The sequence below is a fragment of the Humulus lupulus genome, chromosome X (assembly GCF_963169125.1).
Source record: "Humulus lupulus chromosome X, drHumLupu1.1, whole genome shotgun sequence".
NCBI lineage: Eukaryota > Viridiplantae > Streptophyta > Magnoliopsida > Rosales > Cannabaceae > Humulus > Humulus lupulus.
The window spans coordinates 165,831,166-165,851,825 of record NC_084802.1 but is presented as its reverse complement, the minus strand read 5'-3'; the positions used below and the strand labels follow the sequence as shown (position 1 = coordinate 165,851,825).

General features: G+C 39.6%; 1 non-coding gene across 1 annotated transcript; it reads right to left on the bottom strand.

The window, feature by feature from the left end:
- Positions 1-14,677: 14,677 nt before the first annotated feature.
- TRNAM-CAU (transfer RNA methionine (anticodon CAU)) lies at positions 14,678-14,751 on the bottom strand. The gene has a single exon. It is a non-coding gene; the product is annotated as a tRNA-Met (tRNA).
- Positions 14,752-20,660: the final 5,909 nt, after the last annotated feature.

Sequence of the window (20,660 nt, the reverse complement as noted above, 5' to 3'; positions counted from 1 at the left end):
CAAATTCGGTCAAGGGGAAGAAACCTATAATATTGTATCCGCTCATGGTTATTTTGGTCGATAGATCTTCCAATATGCTAGTTTCAACAACTCTCGTTCTTTACACTTCTTCGTCACTCCTTGGCCTGTAGTAGGTATTTGGTTTATTGCTTTAGGTATTAGCACTATGGCTTTCAACTTAAATGGTTTCAATTTCAACCAATTTGTTGTTGATATTCAAGGTCGTGTAATATGGAAGTTATGCATGAACGTTATGCTCACAACTTCCCTCTAGACCAAGCTAATGTAGAAGTTCCATCTAAAAATGGATAAAACATCGGTATTAGTGTATATGAGTTATTGAAAGGAAATATAAATGAGAAATACTAAACTTCTATCAAGAAGTTTGGTATTGATCCTTTAGATTTCATTTTTAGTATTTTTTTAGTTACATGAGTTTTTTCCTTCCTTCAATATATTACTATATTAATTTCAATCAGACTATCCTTCTCTTTTTTTATTATTTTGATTTTAAATAAAAGATAAAGGTGTCAATTTCTTTTAGCTTGTCTAAAATTTAAATATATTCAAATATACTAAAAAATATTAGTTTAATATAGGGGCGGATGTAGCCATGTGGTTCAATCCCGTCGTTCGCCCAAAACCATTCATTATTTGATATTTTTTGAATTTCATTATTGTTTATTGTCCTATAGCGTATACTTCTGTATATTGATTTGTCCTTCTCTTCTTTATCATAAGGTTCACTCCTCACTAATGAACGATAAGCATCTATATTAACTTTTATTAACTAAATATTAACGACGAGATCTATTATCATTTTTTCCATGTCCAAGGAAATTAAGACTGGGTGAAAATTCTACCAATTTATGGCCTACCATACGATCTGTTATATCAATGGGCATATTTTCTTTTCCATTATGAACAACAATAGTATGCTTGATCATTGTAGTATAATGGTAGACGCTTGGGACTAAGTTACTATTATTTCTTTTTCCTCTTTTATGTTAAGCATATTCATTTTTCGTAATAAATGATTGGCTACAAAAGGATTTTTTAAGTTAGTGAATGTGCCACAATTAATTACTTATATTTTTTTATATTATAAAGACGAAGAAATAAATTCTATTTTCTCTCCTATTTACTATGACGACAAAGAATCAAATTATCGCTATATTTATTCCTATTTCTACTTCTTATGCGTTGTGTAGGAAAACCCCAAGGGGTTGAGGGTTTTCTTCTACCAATTAGGGCCCTCCTGTAACACCCTAAGTTGCTAATAAGGTTTAGGACCTTGATTAGTGTGCCTGGAGGGCAATAAGTGAATTAATATGCTAATATGTGAATTTAAATGAATATGTGATTAGAATGCATGTTTAGGTGGTGTAAATATGAATGTGGGCCCCGTTTGCATGATAGGGGTAAATTGGTAATTTTAGCCCGTTGAGGGCATAAATGTGATAATTGTATTATGTGATTTGTACCACATGGGTGTGGTGATATTAATGTGATGCACGTGCCGAGACGGTCCTAGAGAGCTAGATAACTCAAAAGTCACAACGGGATTCTATACCCGGCTCGGGAGGAGCCTAGGGGTACTTTGGGGAATTTTGTGAGTTGAGTTGAGAATTTGTGGTTAATGGTTATTGGAGATTGAGTAACCTGGGTAACCGTTAGTAACCACTGAGAGTAACAAGTTTGGTTGAAAGAAGTGGTAGAATTGTAAGAAAGTAGGAATGACAAAAAGGCTAGAAAGGGAAATTTAAGGAAGGGTAGGATGGTCAATTGGCTGGGGATAGATAAGCTTGAGCTGAAGGGAAGAATGGATCACGTTACTCTTATTTAGGCAACTTAGTTTTACTGGAAATTGGAGGAAAATTAAAAGGAAAGGGGAAAAAGAAGAAGGGGCTGAAGTTGTGAGACCTAGGAGGAGATTCAAAGGGATTTGAGGTAACCAAAACCAGATTTAAGCTAGGACTACTCAGAGGTAAGATTTATGTTCTATTATTGCTTGAGTTCAAGGTTGATTTTCAAAGATTGAGTGTGAAATTTAAAGATAGGATGGCTGGTTTTTATTGAAAATTCAGTTAGGACAATCAAGAGGAAAGAGGTTGGAGGCTGGAATTGAGAAGGGTTCAAGCCAGATTCTTGATTGAGGTAAGAGTTTGAACATGTTTATATTATGGTTTCTGATGTGGTTTTAGATTTTAGAAGCAAGGTTCATAGTTTTCAAGCTCCGGTTTTAGTCTTGGAAGCCATGGCTTAAGTTTTAGGAATTTGAAACTCAAGATGGGATTTTGGGTGTGATTGTGTGATTGGGGTTGTTTATAATGTTTATAGGTTGTTAAAGGGTTCATTTGGGGTTTTGAAATGATTTTGGGACTTAGGTACTTGCTTTGAATGATTTGAAATGGTTTTAGCTCGGGAAAAACGCAAGAAAAAACCCAGAAATCTGGGTTCGCGAAGGAGCGCCGCGACCCTGTTCTTGGGCGTCGCGGCGCGAGGCTATTTCTGGGAAGGGGAAATGCTCTCTGACTTGCTGGGCGCCGCAGCCCTCTAGGGCAGCGCCGCGGCGCTAGGCTATTTTCAGGACATGGAATTTTGCAATTTTGAGCTTTTGCTCCGGGGGTTCGGGGGATGTTTCCGGTGAATTGTTTTAGGAATTTAGGGATTTTGAGAGTGTGGGATTGGTTCTGGGTAGTGGTTTTGGATTAATTAGTAATAAAGGATGTTTTATATGTGTTGTGGCTAGGTCTTTGGAGAGGCTTGGGTTAAAGGACCGTGCTCGCAGCTTTGGGGCATCGGAAGCTCGGGATACAGGTAAGAAAACCACTGTTCCCACAGAGCTTGTATGCAGGGCTGAGCCCAATATGTTTGAATTGCAGGGCGTAGCCCTTTGGTTGAATTTTTTAGTACTTAGTATATGTTTGTCATGCTATGATTATGATTATGCGAATGGTCGGCATGGGCCGGGAACGGCGTTGGGCACGTTGAGTGCTAGGCCAAATACGGCAAGGGACCGGGAGCAGCGTTGAGCACGTGGAGTGCGAGTTACCAGGGTGAGACCCTAAAGGATACCTGGGATATCCTCACGGTGTGAACTACAAACCCAGGGCCTGGTAAAGCGCCTGGGATGGCATGGCCGTATGTGTTTAGCCCATTGGTGGCCTGAATATATGCTAAGTGTTTGTTGTGCATATGTTATCTGCTTGTGAGGGTTTTCTTGCTGGGCTTCGGCTCACAGGTGCTCTGTGGTGCAGGTAAGGGCAAGGGAAAAGTCAACCAACCATGAGTATGGAGAGCGTGAAGCGGCGTGTACATGTTTGGTCTGCCTGGCTGCCACGGCCAGTGGTTTTGGGAGATGGTTGTATTAAAACTTAGATTTTGTCGTCTAGTCGACTCAAACTTGTAAATTATATGTTGTAAATATTTCTAAACAGTATCTTGGGATCCCAAGTGTCAAACACTCAACGTTTTTTAGTAAATGGAATTGTTTTCAAAGTTTATTTCACTATTTATGATTTAATTACACTTTTGACCTAAAAACCTCGATTAGCGAGTTAACTGCATGTTTAAAACCCACTTAGTAACGACTCTAAGGAAGTAGGGCGTTACACCTCCCTTCACCACCTCCATGGGGATGGTCTACAGTGTTCATAACTATTCGTGTTACAACAGGATGCTTAACTAGCAAACGCTTAGATCCAACTCTACCCACACTTTTTTGGTCGACCCCAACATTCCCTATAGCGTCCCAAATTTGCTAATAAGGCTTAGGGCCTTGATTAGCATGCCTAGAGGGAAGTAAGTGATTTATTATATGAATATGTGAATTTGATGAGTATGTGATTAGAAATGCATGTTTAGGTGAATTAAATATGCATGTGGGCCCCATTTGGTTATTAGCGGCATGTTTGTAATTTTAGCTCGTTGAGGGCCTAAAATCAATATTTGGGTATATTGTGATCTTTACCACGTGTTAGTGGTGATATATTTGTGATGCACGATTCGAGACAGTCCTAGGGAGCGGTTTAGCTAGATAGTCACAACGCGGTCGAATACTCGGCTCGGGAGGAGTCTAGGGGTATTTTGGGAATATTATATATGTTCAAGAATTATTGAGTAACGGTTAGTAATTTAGTAATGATTTAGACATGTTGTGATTAAAGGGGGATTTATAGGAATACTCGAGGACTTAGCGAGATTTGGGAAATGATTGAGATGCCCTTGATGTCATTAAAGGGGTTAAGGTTAGGATTAGGGGCAATTTAGTCTTTATGGCTAGTGGTTATACCCTTAGAGACTTAGGAATTTACTGGAACTCAGAAAAGATAGGAATAACAATAGACTCTCTCTCTCTCTCCTTCGGTTCCCTCCTTCCTCTTCCTTGTGCTTGAAGACTTTGATGTATTAGAGAATTTTGGGCTTAGTTCTTAAGGTATTGAAGCTAGTCGTGGTTGGGAATTAGCTCAAGGGAAAAGCTATCAGCTGAGGTAAGGAGCCTAACACTAAATTCCTTGAGTTTCCAATGAATTTTGGTTAGAGTTATAAGTCTCATGTGAACTAGATTCTTGAGTTAGGCTGTTTATATGACTGTTTTGGACTTGTTATAGAGACTGGATGGTGTGGTAGGGAAGTCCAAGCATAATTCTGCGTTTAGCTATTGAGTTGGGATGATTTTAGAGGGATTGGCTCGAAGGAAATGCAGGGGAAAATGGAGGTTTTCTAGGTTTGGAGGTTCTAGTCGCGGCCCAAAGCTGGGTATGCCGCGGCCCGCATGTGCGTGGAGGCCTCTATTCTTGAGACGCGCAGCGGCCCTAGGAAAGGCATGCCGCAGCCCACATCTACTAGCAGGGAGGCAATGTGCCTCTATTTTGGGGCGTGTCGCAGCCCTTAAGGGGCTGGGCCACGACCCTAATTCAGTGTGTTGGTTGTTTTGTAGGTTTTTGGCTTGGGAACCCAATTTTGAAGGCTCAGAATGGATTTTATCACCCAGAATGATAGAACTTGATGGATGTATGTTGATGATACGTTGTGACTAGGTTTTCAGTGAGGTTCGGACTAGAGGACTGTGCTCGGGATATCGGTGCTCGAGAATCTTGGGACACAGATAAGAGCAGGGCATGACCCTATATTTTGTATTATAGGGCATGACCCTATGTGATTGTGTTGCAGGGTGTAGCCCTATTAATTCTGTTTGTATTTGCTTAAGTATTTGTTAAGCTTATGCTATGTTTTGCATATTTGTAAATGTACAGCAAGGGCCGGGAACAGCGACGGCCGAGAACAACATGGGTTGGGAATGGCGTAGGCCGAGTACGGCTAGGGGTCGGGAGCAGCGCTAAGCACTCGGAGTGCAAGTTGCGAGGCTGAGACCTCTATCGGATAACAGGGATGCCCTCACGGTGTAGACCGCAAACCCAGGGCTTGGTAAAGCACCAGGGACGACATGGATGTTATGTGTTTAGCATGTTGGCGGCTTTGTTATATGCTGATTGATAGTTATGCATATGTTTTTTGCTTGTGTAGAGTTTTCTTGCTGGGGTTTGGCTCATGGGTGCTCTATGGTGCAGCTAAGGGAAGGGAAAGGTCAATCAACCATGAGTACTGAGAGTGTGAAGCGGCATGTACATGTTCAGCTTGCCTGGCTGCTACGGTCAGGGGTATTTTTGGGAGATGATGTGTATTAAACCTAATTTTGTTGTCTAGTCGACTTTAATTATATTTTGAGTTGTAAATATTTTTAAACAGTATTTTGGAATCCCAAATGTATAACACTTTATAATTTCTATGAATGGTTACATTTTGAAGTTATATGACTTTTGTTACAGTTTAGCTACACTTTTAATCTAAAACCTCGTTTAGCGAGTTAATTGCACATTTTAAACTCACTTAGTAACACCTCTAAGGAAGTAGGGCGTTACAACTTGGTATTATAGCGAGCCAAGGTTTATGGCTCTAGGAGATTGACCGAACATTATGCTCACTGTTAGTGACAAGCTCGACTCAGGGTTTGTTGGTAATGATTGAATTATATGCTTGGTTATGTGTTAAAATGACCTGTTTTCTGGATTAATTTTATGTAAAGCATGATGAATGAGTTAACATATGCATGTTGCTAGGGCATGGCCCTGTGAAAGTTGTATGATGTTTGTGTTTTGTGGACTGCTGTTTATGATTGGTTGGTGTGAATTAGGAGGTGGGTTTGGATTTTGTTATCATGCCTGATGAGAGACATCGTTGGTTGCAGGCATATTGTTGAGATGCCTCGACAATCATCTAGACTCCACGGCAGTAAGGCCGAGGATGACAACCAGGGTTAGGACACTCCACTTGCCCCACAGAATTGGCAACAGATGTTTGCTGAAATGGAAACGAGACTGCATCGAACAAAGGAAGAACTTCGACAGCTGAGGCAACAGGCCACTCCTCAGGGCACTCGGTCGCAAGTTTAGTAGGCTATGGCACCAGTTCCGGTTCAGCCTGTTATGTAGAACAGGTGGGAACCTTTGTATGAGAAGTTCAGGAAAGAACATCCTCCCAACTTTGAGGGTCGATCAGACCCACTGCAGGCAGAGTAATGGATTTATATGATTTCCTCCATCTTGGATTTTATGAGGGTGGTAGGGAATGAGAGGTTAACTTGTGCCAGGTACAGGTTCAGAGAGGATGCCCGCATTTGGTGGGATGTAGTTATGACCTAGGAACAGATCAGAAACATCTTTAATGAGAAGTATTATAATGTTGTAGTCCGAGCTGCAAAGGTTGACGAGTTTATCAACATGACTCAGAACTGGTTGATAGTTATTGAGTATGCCTTGAGATTTGACCAGTTGGCGAAGTTCGCACCGGATTTGGTGCCAACTGATGTGGCAAGAAGGGATAGTTTTGTACGGGGGTTGAATGTTATGATAGCCCGTCATCTTAAGATTACTTCGGATCCAGAGACTACTACATATGCTCAGGTAGTGGACATGGCCCTTACAGCTGAGGGGGCCGAGGATTAGATTTGGAGAGAGCGCGTTGCTAAGAACGATGCCATGAGGACGGTGCCTCCTTTTACCGGGTCCATTCGGGGTAGTGGCCCAAGTGAACAGAAGAGGAAGGCCCCAGATTCTTTTGTTCGTTTGAGCTCGGATAGGAGGGCACAAGGTGCTTTTTGCAGCCGTCCGGGTGGATGTGACAACTGGAGGAGTTTCTAGTATGTCCTCGATGTAGACGACGACATAAGGGAGAGTGCAGGATCAGGGCCTGGTTTATCTATGGGAGTATCAATCATCTGAAAAAGGAATGCCCACAAGCCAGGAAAGAGGAGCTGAAGCAGGGTGACGGTCTCGCTCCTGCCAAAGTATTCACCTTGACTCAGATTGAGGTAGAGGCTAGCCCCTCAGTTGTGACAGGTCAGATTTGTAGTGTTGGTTCTTCTTATACTACATTGATAGATTCGGGAGCTACTCATTCATTTGCATCTGCTAGAGTGATAAATCAGCTCTGTAGACCTAGTGATATGTATGCTAGGGGTTTTCAGACTTTGTTGCCAACTGGGGAACTGGTAGTCTCTAGGAGGTGGATTAGAGCATTTTCAGTAGAGATAGACGGTAGAGAGTTGGCTGTTGATTTGATTGGGTTAGCGATGGATGACTTCGATATGATTCTGGGGATGGATTGGTTATCGAAGTATGGGGCAACGATTGACTGCAAACGTAGAATGGTGACTTTTGAACCAAAAGGGGAGGTACCCATTGTATTTGTAGGGACAGTTAGTGGACCGCGAGTACCTATGATTTCAGCACTGAAGGTTAGAGACCTGATGCAGGAAGGTTGCATAGGATTCCTAGCGAACATTGTGGATACCTCTAGGGTTGTGTCCGTTGGTCCGAGTGAGACCAGATTGGTATGTGAGTTTCCAAATTTGTTTCCAGCAGATTTGCCATGATTGTCATCACAACGGGAGATCAAGTTTGTTATAGAATTGGCTCCAGGGGTAAAGCCAGTATCTAGGACACCTTACAGAATGGCTCTGGCAGAGTTGAAGGAATTGAAGATTTAGTTGCAGGTGTTACTGGATTTGGGGTTCATCAGACCGAGTTTCTCGCCATGGGGTGCTCCAGTGTTGTTTGTCAAGAAGAAGGATAGATCTCTTAGGATGTGTATTGACTATAGAGTGCTGAACAAGTTAACCATTAAGAACAAGTACCCATTACCTAGGATTGACGATTTTTTTGACAAGCTACAACGAAAGCAATGTTTTCTAAGATTGATCTCTAGTCAGGTTACCATCAGTTAAAGATTAAAGAGGAGGATATACCAATGATCGCCTTCCGCACAAGATATGGACACTATGAATTTCTGGTTATGTCCTTTGGATTAACCATTGCCCCAGCAGCTTTTATGGACATGATGAATTGGGTTTTCAAGGAATATTTGGACAAGTTCGTGATTGAGTTTATTGACGACATATTGGTGTATTCCCAGTCAGAGATAGAGCACGAGTAGTATTTACCCCTGGTATTACAACGATTGAGAGAGCATAGGTTAAATTCTATGTTCAGCAAGTGCAAGTTTTGGCTACTGCAAGTTACGTTTCTGGGCCATATTGTTATTAAGGAGGGCATTTTGGTTGACCCAAGTAAGATTTAGGCAGTGAGAGATTGGCCTAGACCGATCAGTGTCCCGAAAGTTAGGAGTTTTCTGGGATTGGCAGGGTATTACCAGCAGTTCGTTGAAGGTTTCTCAAGGATAGCCACACCATTGACTAAATTGACAATGAAGAAGACTAAGTATGTGTGGCCAAACAGGTGTGAGAACAGTTTCAAGGAATTGAAGAGGCGACTGATCACCGCCCCAGTGTTGAGTCTACCGACAGACAATGAGAAGTTTGTGGTTTATTGTGACGCTTCAAGACAGGGTTTAGGGTGTGTGCTGAAACAGGCAGGAAAGGTGATAGCCTATGCATCGAGACAGCTAAAGGAGTATGAATAGAGATATCCCACGCATGATCTGGAGTTGGCAGCGGTGGTATTTGCACTTAAGGATTGGAAACATTATCTATATGCTGAGAAGTGCGAGATATACACCGACCATAAGAGTTTGAAATACTTCTATAATTAGAAGGATCTGAATATGCGCCAGAGACAGTGGCTGGAATTGGTAGTGGCTGATGCACTGAGTCGGAAGGGCCCAGGATAATTGTTCTGTTCGAGTCAGATATCTGATAAGTTAGCTGAGGAGATGACTAGAGCGGGTATAGAGTTGGTGGTTGGTCGGTTAGCAAACATCACTCTTCAGTCTACACACCTTGACAGGATCAAGGAAGCATAGGGGAAGGATTCCCAGATGAGAGGGCACAGAAAGAGTGTCTTAGTCGGGGCGACTAAGGACTTCTCTATCTCAGAGATGGGATTATTGAAGTACAAGGGTCAGATCTGTGTTCTGATGGAATCTGATATCTGGTGAGAGATCTTGGATGAATATCATACCACTCCCTATTCTTTACATCTAGGTACGACGAAGATGTACCAAGATCTGATAGCTTTGTATTGGTTGTCGAGAATGAAGAGGGAAATGGTGGACTATGTGGCCAAGTGTTTAACTTGTCAGCAAGTAAAGGCTGAACATTAGAGGCCAGCAAGGTTATTGCAGCCTCTAGGGATTCCAGAGTGGAAGTGGGAGGATATTACCATGGACATCGTGGTTGGTTTGCCGAAGACCGTGGGACAGCATGATTCAGTATGGGTGATTATGGATAGGTATACAATGTCTGCCCACTTTTTACCTGTCAGGACAACTTATACAGTGGAGCAGTATACCGAGCTGTATGTGAAGGAAATTGTTCGACTTCATGGGACTCCGAGGTTGATAGTATTCGACAGATACCCCACCTTCACCTCCAAGTTTTGGGAGAGTCTGCAGAAGGCTATGGGCACGTAGTTGCGGTTTAGTACCCCTTATCATCCTCAGACAGATGGACAGTTTGAGGGGACGATTAAGATATTAGAGGATATGTTATGAGCATGTGCATTGGATTTTGGGGGATCTTGGAGTAAGTATCTCCCATTGATTGAGTTTTCATACAACAACAGTTACCAGGCAACTATCGGGGTGGCTTCGTATGAGATGCTATACGGGAGGAAGTGCAGATTACCTATCCATTAGGATGAGACGGGTGAGAGGAGGAACTTAGGTCCTAAGATGGTTCAAAGGATGAATGAGGCAATTGAAAAGATTAGAGCTCAAATGCTCGCCTCCCAAAGTCGCTTGAAGAGTTACTCAGAATTGAAATGCAGGAGCGTAGAGTTTCAAGTCGGTGACCATGTGTTCCTTAGGGTTTCATCTTTGAGAGGAGTGAAACGATTTGGTGTTCCGGGCAAGCTGAGCCCTAAGTTTATTGGTCCCTTTGAGATTATGGAACAGGTTGGAGAGGTAGCTTACAGATTGGCGATGCCTCTAGCTCTATCAAGGGTTCATGATATATTTCACGTATCCATGCCCCGGAAGTACGTATCAAATTTGACTCATGTATTGAGTTATGGGAACTTGGAGCTGGACCAGGATTTTTCATATGAGGAGACGCCGGTTCAGATTCTTGACTGGAAGGATAAAGTCTTCCGGATCAAGACCATCGCCTTGGTGAAAGTGTTGTGAAGGAACAGCAAGGTCGAGGAGGCGACGTGGGAACTTGAATCAGATATGCGGGAGTGGTATCCCAAGATATTCAGGTAATTTTGAGGATGAAAGTTCTATAAGGAGGGGATAGTTGTAGCGTCCCAAATTCGCTAATAAGGCTTAGGGCCTTGATTAGCGTGCCTGGAGGCCAATAAGTGATTTATTATATGAATATGTGAAATTGATGAGTATGTGATTAGAAATGCATGTTTAGGTGAATTAAGTATGCATGTGGGCCCCATTTGGTTATTAGGGGCATGTTTGAAATGTTAGCCCATTGAGGGCCTAGATGAAATATTTGTGTATATTGTGATCTTTACCACATGTCAGTGGTGATATATTTGTGATGCATGATTCGAGACAGTCCTAGGGAATTTTTTAGCTAGAAAGTGACAACGCAGTCGAATACTCGGCTTGGGAGGAGCCTAGGGGTATTTTGGGAATGTTATATGTGTTAGGGAATTATTGAGTAGCGGTAGTAATTTAGTAATCACTGAGACATATTGGGATTAAACGGGGATTTATAGGAATACTCGAGGACTTAGCAGGATTTGGCAAATGACTGAGATGCCCTTGTTGTCATTAAAGGGTTTAAGGTTAGGTTTAGGGGAAATTTAGTCTTTTTGGCTAGTGGTTATACCCTTAGAGGTTTAGGAATTTACTGGAACTCAGAAAAGATAAGGCATAACTCAAGATCTCTCTCTCTCCTTCGGTTCCCTCCTTCCTCTTCCTTGTGCTTGAAGACTTTGATGTATTAGAGAATTTTGGGCTTAGTTCTTAATGTATTGAAGCTAGCTGTGGTTGGGGATTAGCTCAAGGGCAAAGATATCAGCTGAGGTAAGGAGCCTAACACTAAATTCCTTGAGTATCTATTGAATTTTGGTTAGAGTTGCAAGTTGCATGTGAACTAGATTCTTGAGTTTAGTCTAGTTATGGGCTGAGTTTATATGACTGTTTTGGACTTGTTATAGAGCCTAGATGGTGTGGTAGGGAAGTCCAAGCATAATTTTGGGTTTACCTATTAAGTTGGGATGATTTTAGAAGGATTGGCTAGTAGGAAATGTAGGGAAAAATGGAGTTTTTCTGGGCTTGGAGGTGCGAGTCGCGGCCAAGGGCTGGGCATGTCGCAGCACGCATGTACGTTGAGGCTTGGTGAGGCCTCTGTTCTAAAGGTGCGCCGTGGCCTTAGGAAGGGCATGCTGCGACCCGCGTCCCCCAGCAGGAGGCATTGTGCCTCTGTTTCGGGGCGTGACGCAGCCCTTAAGGGGCTGGGCTGCGGCCCTAATTCAATGTGTTGGTTGTTTCGTAGGTTTTTGGCATGGGAACCTAATTCTTAAGGCTCGGATGGATTTTATTACCCGTATTGATAGAATTCAGGGTCCTGGAGACTAGAATTATAACCCAAAGTTATTTAATGGATTTGAACTTGATTGATGGATGTTGTTGATACGTTGTGACTAGGTTTTCAGTGAGGCTCAGACTAGAGGACTGTGCTCAGGATATCGGTGCTCGGGAAGCTTGGGCACAGGTAAGGAAACTATTGTACTCGTAGAGCAGGCCATGGCCCTATAGTTTATATTGCAGGGCATGACCCTATGTGATTGTGTTGAAGGGTGTAGCCCTATTAATTATGTTTGTATTTGCTTAAGTATTTGTTAAGTGTATGTTATGTGTTGTATATCTGTAAATGTACGACAAGGGCCTGGAACGGCGAAGGCTGAGAACGACAAGGGTCGGGAATGACGAAGGCCGAGAATGGCATGGCCGAGTACGGCAAGGGGCCGGGAGCAGCATTAAGCACGCAGAGTGCAAGTTTCCAGGGTGAGATCCCTATCGGATACCTAGGATATCCTCACCGTGTAGACCGCAAACCGAGGGCTTGGTAAAGTGCCTGGGACGACATGGACGCTATGTTTTTAGCCTGTTGGCGCCTTTGATATATGCTGATTGATAGTTATGCATATGTTGTTTTCTTGTGTGGAGTTTTTTTGCTAGGCTTTGGCTCACGGGTGCTCTATGGTGCAGGTAAGGGCAAGGGAAAGGTCGATCTACCATGAGGACGAAGAGCGTGAAGCAGCGTGTTCATGTTCGGCCTGCCTTGCTGCTACGACCAGGGGTATTTTTGGCAGATGATGTGCATTAAACCTAATTCTATCGTCTAGTCGAATTTAATTATATTTTGAATTGTAAATATTTTAAAACAGTATTTTGGGACCAAATGTATAACGCTTTATAATTTCCATGAACGGTTGCATTTTCAAGTTATATGACTTTTGCTACAGTTTAGCTACACTTTTAACCTAAAACCTTGATTAGTGAGTTAATGGCACGTTTTAAACACACTTAGTAATAGCTATAAGGAAGTACGACGTTACACTCACCACTTGTACGAATGTTGCTGAGCAGTTTTTGGGTATCAAACGGACCTCCCAGAAGGAAATTTTAATGTGGCCGATTTCTACTCTTTTGCAATCAGCTTCGCTACAGCACCTGGTTCTCTAGCTAATTCTCCACCATTTCCATGAGTGATTTATATGTTATGTATGGTCGTGCCTAAGGGCATATTAGTTGAAGTAGATTCTTCTTTTTGATCAATCAAAATCCCTTCCTAAATTTACAAGCTCCTTTCAATGCATACAACTTTCTGGATGTAGATGATGATATCTATACAGATGGGTCTTCTATATATCGTACAATTCTTATATATACAATGTAATTAAGTACCACATGAGTGGATTTATAGGAATCAAAATCTGTTGAATCAATCATGTTATTATCTTCTACGTCCTAGGTCTTCCCATTCCTTCATCTGGCTTATGTTCTTCATGTAGCATTCAGACTGAATAACTCTATGAAATTACGTCGATACTTCCACATATTACGGGTAACGTAGGAGAAATATCTATTTTTCCCTGGGAGAATCCTTAGAATTACCACTGCTTAGCTTTTAATTCACCTCTGACCATCAAATGAAATGTAAATAACCCATCCTCCTCTCTTTCAAACAAGGGGCGCTTTTGGTTGGTTATGTCGGTGCTTGAAACAATTTTGTCTGCTCCATATTACTATATCTCTAGAGTCAATAATTTTATATGAGGAACTACTGAACTCAATCACTTGCTACCGTTACTCTTCAGTTTTCTGTTGAGGTGCTCAAATTGGATTAGTGATCGATTTCTAGGTTTCGTCGTAAACCTAATTGGTTACTTCCAATTACACAAATCAATAGTTCAAATCGCACTCAAAGGTAGGGCATTTCCAATTTTTGTAGGAACTTCTGTACCAAAAACAATGGTATATCCAATTAGAGCCCTTATGGAATGTAAAATATATCTTTTCTCATCACCCCCATAGAGTATGAGACAGATGTATGCATTTCGATTAGGTTCATATTCTATAGTTACGATTTTACCATATATGTCTTTTTCATTCCAACGAAAATCTATTTTACGGTATAGATGCTTATGACCTCCCCCTCTATGCCCTCAGGTATCTTTTCTCATCACCCCCATAGTGCTCGGACTAGAAATTTTGTATAAATGTATCACCATGCTATTAAATATCTTGATTTGAGTTATTTCGTTATAAGAGGTGAAATAGAATAACTCTGTTGAAGCATAATGATCATATGTTTGTAATGCATTGTATGTCCCATAATAGGCCCCATTCTTCTACCCTTTCCTGATAGTTGATGACTATTCATAGCTATTACCTTGACACCAAAGAAGAGCTCGACCCAATGCTTTGTTTATGTCATAGTTGATCCTGATTCGATATTAGAAGTATATTGATCTTTTTAGCAATAACCGAATACTTTTGTCTGTAACTACAAAATTTTTGATTCCATCCAAAAAATTTATTCCCTATGAGTTCTAGTCTCAATAAGACTGTTAGGTCTTACTGTTCATATGTTATGATATGAATATACCACACCATTTTGTTATGTATTGATGATGAGATTCCATTGATACAGATCCAATTCCAATACACTTATTGGAGGGTCCCATTGGCGAGCATCCAGTAGGAATTGAACCTACAAATTCACCAATTATGAGTTGGGCGCTTTAACCATTCAGCCATGGATGCTTAGCGGGGATCCTCGTTCCAATAAGATTTCATTCTTGAACAAAAATCCATTTTTTGATTTAGTTCATCTATTCCATGAACAGAACAAGGGGGATACACGTTACACCACGATTTTGAATCAGAATAGAGATTTAAAGAAATGGCAAATCTACTCACTCTATCAATAACTGAGCCGGATCTGGTGTATAATAAGGGATTTGTTATTTCTATTGATTCCTATAGATTGGATCAAAAACAATTCTTGAGCGAGGTATTCAACTCCAGGGATGAATCGAAAAAGAAATATTTATTGGTTCTACCTCCTATTTTTTATGAAGAAAATGAATCTTTTTAATAGTGGGTCCCGACCTCCTGCGAGAATGATTTTGAAGATCAAAAATAAAAAATAATTGTATTTGCTAGCAACAACATAATGGAGGCAGTCAATCAATATAGATTGATCTGAAATCTGATTCAAATCCAATATAGCACCTATGGGTACATAAGAAATGTATTGAATCAATTCTTTTTAATGAATAGATCCAATTGCAACATCGAATATGTAATTTAAAGGGATTAAATAGGAAGCAATACTCTGAATCATAGAACTATAATGAAATATATGATCAACCAACATTTCTCACATTTGAAAAAGAGTTAGAAGAAATGGTTCGATCCTCTTATTTTTATTTCTCAAACCGAGAGATCCATGGATCGGGATTCTAAAGCATATAGAAACAAATGGTCCAATGGGAGCAAGAATTTACAAGAACATTTTGAACATATCATGTCCGAGCAGAAGAGTCGTTTTCATTTTCAAGTAGTGTTCAATCGATTACGTATTAATAAATATTCGATTGATTGGTCTGAGGTTATCAAAAAAAAAAATTTGTCTAAGTTACTTCCTTTCTTTTTGTCCAAACTTCTTCTCTTTTTGTCAAACACAGTTCCTTTTTTTCTTTGTGAGTTTCAGGAATATCCCCTTTCATAGGTACGAGATCCACATCTATGAATTAAAAGGTCTAAATGATCAACTCTACCATCAATTGTTAGAATTAATAGGTCTCCAAATCGTTCATTTAAAAAAAATGGAAACCCTTTTTATTGGATGGTTAGGATACTTCCCAAAAATTGAAAATTCTTGATCAATGGAGGAACTATATCACCATTTTTGTTCAATAAGATACCAAAGTGGATGATTGACTCATTCCATACTAGAAATAATCGCAGGAAATCATTTGATAACACGGATTCCTATTTCTCAATGATATCCCACGATCAAGACAATTAGCTGAATCCCGTGAAACCATTTCCTAGAAGCTCATTGGTATCTTCTTTTTATAAAGCAAATCGACTTCGATTTTTGAATAAACCACATCAGTTTTGCTTCTATTGTAACAAAGGATTCCCTTTTTATGTGGAAAAGGCCCATATCAATAATTATGATTTTACGTATGGACAATTCCTCAATATCTTGTTTATTCACAACAAAATCTTTTCTTTGCGCGGCGGTAAAAAAAAAGCCTTTTGGAGAGAGATACTATTTCACTAATCGAGTTACAGGTGTCTAACATATTCATACCTAACGATTTTCCACAAACAGGTGACGAAAGGTATAACTTGTACTAATCTTTCCATTTTCAAATTCGATCTGATCCATTCGTTCGTAGAGCTATTTACACGATCGTAGACATTTTTGGAATACTTCTAACAGGGGAACAAATAGTCAATTTTGAAAGAACATATTGTTAACCACTTTCAAATATTAATTTTTCTAATTCAGAAGAGAAGAACTTGCATCAGTATCTCAATTTCAATTCAAACATGGGTTTGATTCACACTCCATGTTATGAGAAATATTTACCATCTAGAAAGAGGAAAAAATGGGGTCTTTGTTTAAAGAAATGCTTTGAGTAAGGGCAAATGTATAGAACCTTTCAACGAGATAGTGCTTTTTCAACTCTCTCAAAATGGAATAAATTCCAAATATATATGCCATGGTTCCTTACTTCGACAGGATACAAATATTTAAATTTTATACTTTTAGATACTTTTTCAGACGTATTGTCGATACTAAGTAGCAGCCCAGAATTTGTATCCATTTTTCATGATATTATCCATGGATTAGATTTATCATGGCGAATTCTTCAAAAAAAATTATGCCTTACACAATGGAATCTGATAAGTGAGATTTCGAGTAAGTGTTCACGTAATCTTCTTCTGTCCAAAGATATGATTCATCATAATAATGAGTCACCATTGATATCGACACATCTAAGATCACCAAATATTCAGGTTCGGTAGTTCCTCTATTCAATCCTTTTCCTTCTTCTTGTTTCTAGATATCTCGTTCATACACCTCTTCTTTTTGTTTCTCTAGCCTATATTGAGTTACATTTAGAGTTCGAAAAGGTCAAATCTTTGATGATTCAATCATACATGATTGAGTTGCAAAAACCTCTTGATAGGTATCCTACATCTGAACTAAATTCTTTTTGGTTAAAGAATCTCTTTCTAGTTACTGGGGAATAATTATGAGATTCTCTAGAAGAAATACAGGGTTCTGCTTTTGGCAGTAACATGGTATGGGGTGGTGGTCCCTTTTATGGGGTCAAATCAATACATTCTAAGAAGAAATATTTGATAGCAATCTCATCGATATCATCGATTTCATAAGTATCATACCAAATCCCATCAATCGAATCTCTTTTTCGATAAATACGAGACATCTAAGTCATACAAGTAAAGAGACCTATTCATTGATGAGAAAAAGAAAAAAAGGTGAACAGTGATTGGATCGATAATTAAGAAAGAGGGTTCTTGGTTCAATTCTCCACCTTGACGACAAAAAAAAGGATTGATCAAATTTTATTGAATGTGACTCATAGTGATCATTTATCAAAGAATGACTCTCGTTATCAAATGATTGAACAACCGGTAGCAATTTACTTACGATACTTAGTTGACATTCATAAAAAGTCTCTAATTAATTATGAGTTCAATACATCATGTTTAGAAAAAAGACGGATATTCCTTTCTCATTATCAGACACTTATTCAAAATCCTCCCGTAGGCCTAATAGTTTTCATTTCCATTCTCATGGAAAACCTTTTTTGCTCCGCTTAGCCCTAGCCTTCTCTAAGGATATTTTAGTGATAGGTTCTATAGGAATTGGATGATCCTATTTGGAAAAATACCTAGTGATAGACTCCTATGTTCCTTTCATTACAATATTTCTGAACAAGTTTTTTGATAACAAGCGTAAGAGTTTTCTTATTGATGATAGTGACGATATTGATAATAGTGAAGATATCAACCGTGACTTTTATTCTAAGCTGGAGTTTCTAACTATGTTGAATGCGCTAATTAGGCATATGATGCCGGAAATAGATTGATTTTATATCACCCTTCAATTTGAATTAGTTAAATAAATGTCTCCTTGAATAATATGGATTCAAAACAATCATGATCTGGATGTGAATGAGTCGAATGACTTATCCCTCGGTCTATTACTGAACTATCTCTCTAGGGATTGTGAAAGATGTTCCACTAGAAATATTCTTGTTATTGCTTCGACTCATGTTCCCAGAAAGTGGATCCTCCTCTAATAGCTCTGAATAAATTAAAAACATGCATTTAGACACAAAGGCTTCTTATTCAAAAACAACGAAAGCACTTTTTCACTCTTTCATATACTAGGGGACTCCACTTGGAAAAGAAAATGTTCCATACTAATGGATTCGGGTCCATAACCATGGGTTCCAATGTATGAGATCTTGTAGAACTTACCAATGACGCCCTATCAATTAATATTACAAAGAAGAAATCAATTATAGAAATTAATATAATTAGATCTTCTCTTCATAGACAAACTTTGTATTTGCAATCCCAGGTAAGATCGGTTCAGGATCATGGGATCCTTTTCTATTAGATAGGAAGGGTTGTTGCATAAAATGTACTTCTAAGTAATTGCTCCCTAGATCCTATATCTATCTATATGAAGAAGAAACCATGTAACAAAGGGGATTCTTATTTGTACAAATGGTACTTAGAACTTTGAACGAGCATGAACAAATTGTATTTGTTCTACTGGATTGGTCGCTCAAGACCTTTGGTCTCTACCGAAACTAAAAGATGGGATCACTTCTTATGGACTCGTTGAGAATGATTCTAATCTAGTTCATGGCCTATTAGAAGTAGAAGGCACTCTGGTGGGATCCTCACAGAAAGAAAAAGGTTGTAGCCACTTTGATATTGATTGAGTGACATTGCTTCTTTTTCTCAATCCAAGGAATCCCATAGATATGATGAAAAATGGATTTTGTTCTATCATTGATCAAAGATTTCTCTATGAACAAGACAAATTAGAATTTGAAGAAGGTGAAGGAGAAGGAGTCCTCGACCCGCAATGGATAGAGGAGGATTTATTCAATCACATAGTTTGGGCTCCTAGAATATGGCACCGTTGGGGATTTTGATACAATCAAATAGAAAGCCCCAATGAATTGGGATTTCCATATTGGGCCAGGTCATTTCGGGGCAAGCGAATCATTTATGATGAAGAGGATGGGCTTTAACAGAATGTTTTGGTGTTCTTGCAGAGTGGAACCATGCAGTACCAGACACGAGATAGATCTTCCAAAGAACAAGGCTTTTTTTGAATAAGCCAATTCATTTCGGACACTGCGATCCACTCTTTTTCCTATCAAAAGATCAACCTTTTGTCTTTGTGTTTTCACATCAAGAATTCTTTGTAGATGAAGAGATGTCAAAGGGGCTTCTTACTTCCCAAACAGATCTTCCTACATCTATATATAAACATTGGTTTCTCAAGAATACGCAAGAAAAGTACTTCGAATTGCTGATTTATCGCCAGAGATGGCTTAGAACCAATAGTTCATTATCTAATGGATTTTTCCATTCTAATACTCCATCTGAGAGTTATCAGTATTTATCATAGCTATTCCTATCTAACGGAACACTATTAGATCAAATAACAAAGACATTGTTTGGAAAAAGATGGCTTTTCCCGGATGAAATGTTTGTTGCTATTTGCTACAATAACAAATCATTGGTATAACTGAATGGGTAAGTCGGCAATCTCTAAAACAGACTGTGTAATGTACTTTATCTGCTAGGTTGGGCATTTTACCAGAGGTTTCTATTGTATCGTTCTACCCTTGTGTGATTCATATTGAAGCATATAGTCGGGGCGTGGGTGTAGGGCGAACGATTTCAAAGCGGACTCCCCATTCATTAGATAGAAAAGATCACAAAGATTTTGAGTATTCTCAATATTCGATATTATGCCTTGAAGAGGACTCGAACCTCCACGCTCTTTAGCACGAGATTTTGAGTCTCGCGTGTCTACCATTTAACCACCAAGGCATCTTGAAAGTGAATCGTATACCACGAATATGATATCTATCAAGTGTGATGTATGGAATATATGACAAAGGTGGAGTGTTAGAGTATTTCTATTGATCGGTCATGTCATATAGGCCCGAGTCAGACATCCAATTGCTTCGATTTGAATATATATTATATCAAAAAGACAGACCATAAAACCTATTTCTCGATTCAATAGAAGCCCTAGGAGGTGAATAAGGTCCCAAATAACGAGAGATATGCAGAAAGCAGGTCCGATTAGGCCTATTCCAAATCCTAAAGGCAATGTGATGACGTAGGGATCCATATGTATCTAATTAGATTCACTCAAATGACCCCTTCTCATAATTAGAACATAATTAGAATGTATATAACCCTATTCTAGTCCAGTCCAGTATGGAATGAACTTATATTCATGGAATTGACTCGATCATCAGATTATAGATTGTAAGTTAACAACCCTAGCCCATTGCCCTTTTAGGCCGACTAGATCTACTAATTCTTTGATTCTAGTTCGTAAGAGGCACCTGGAACTAAGAAAT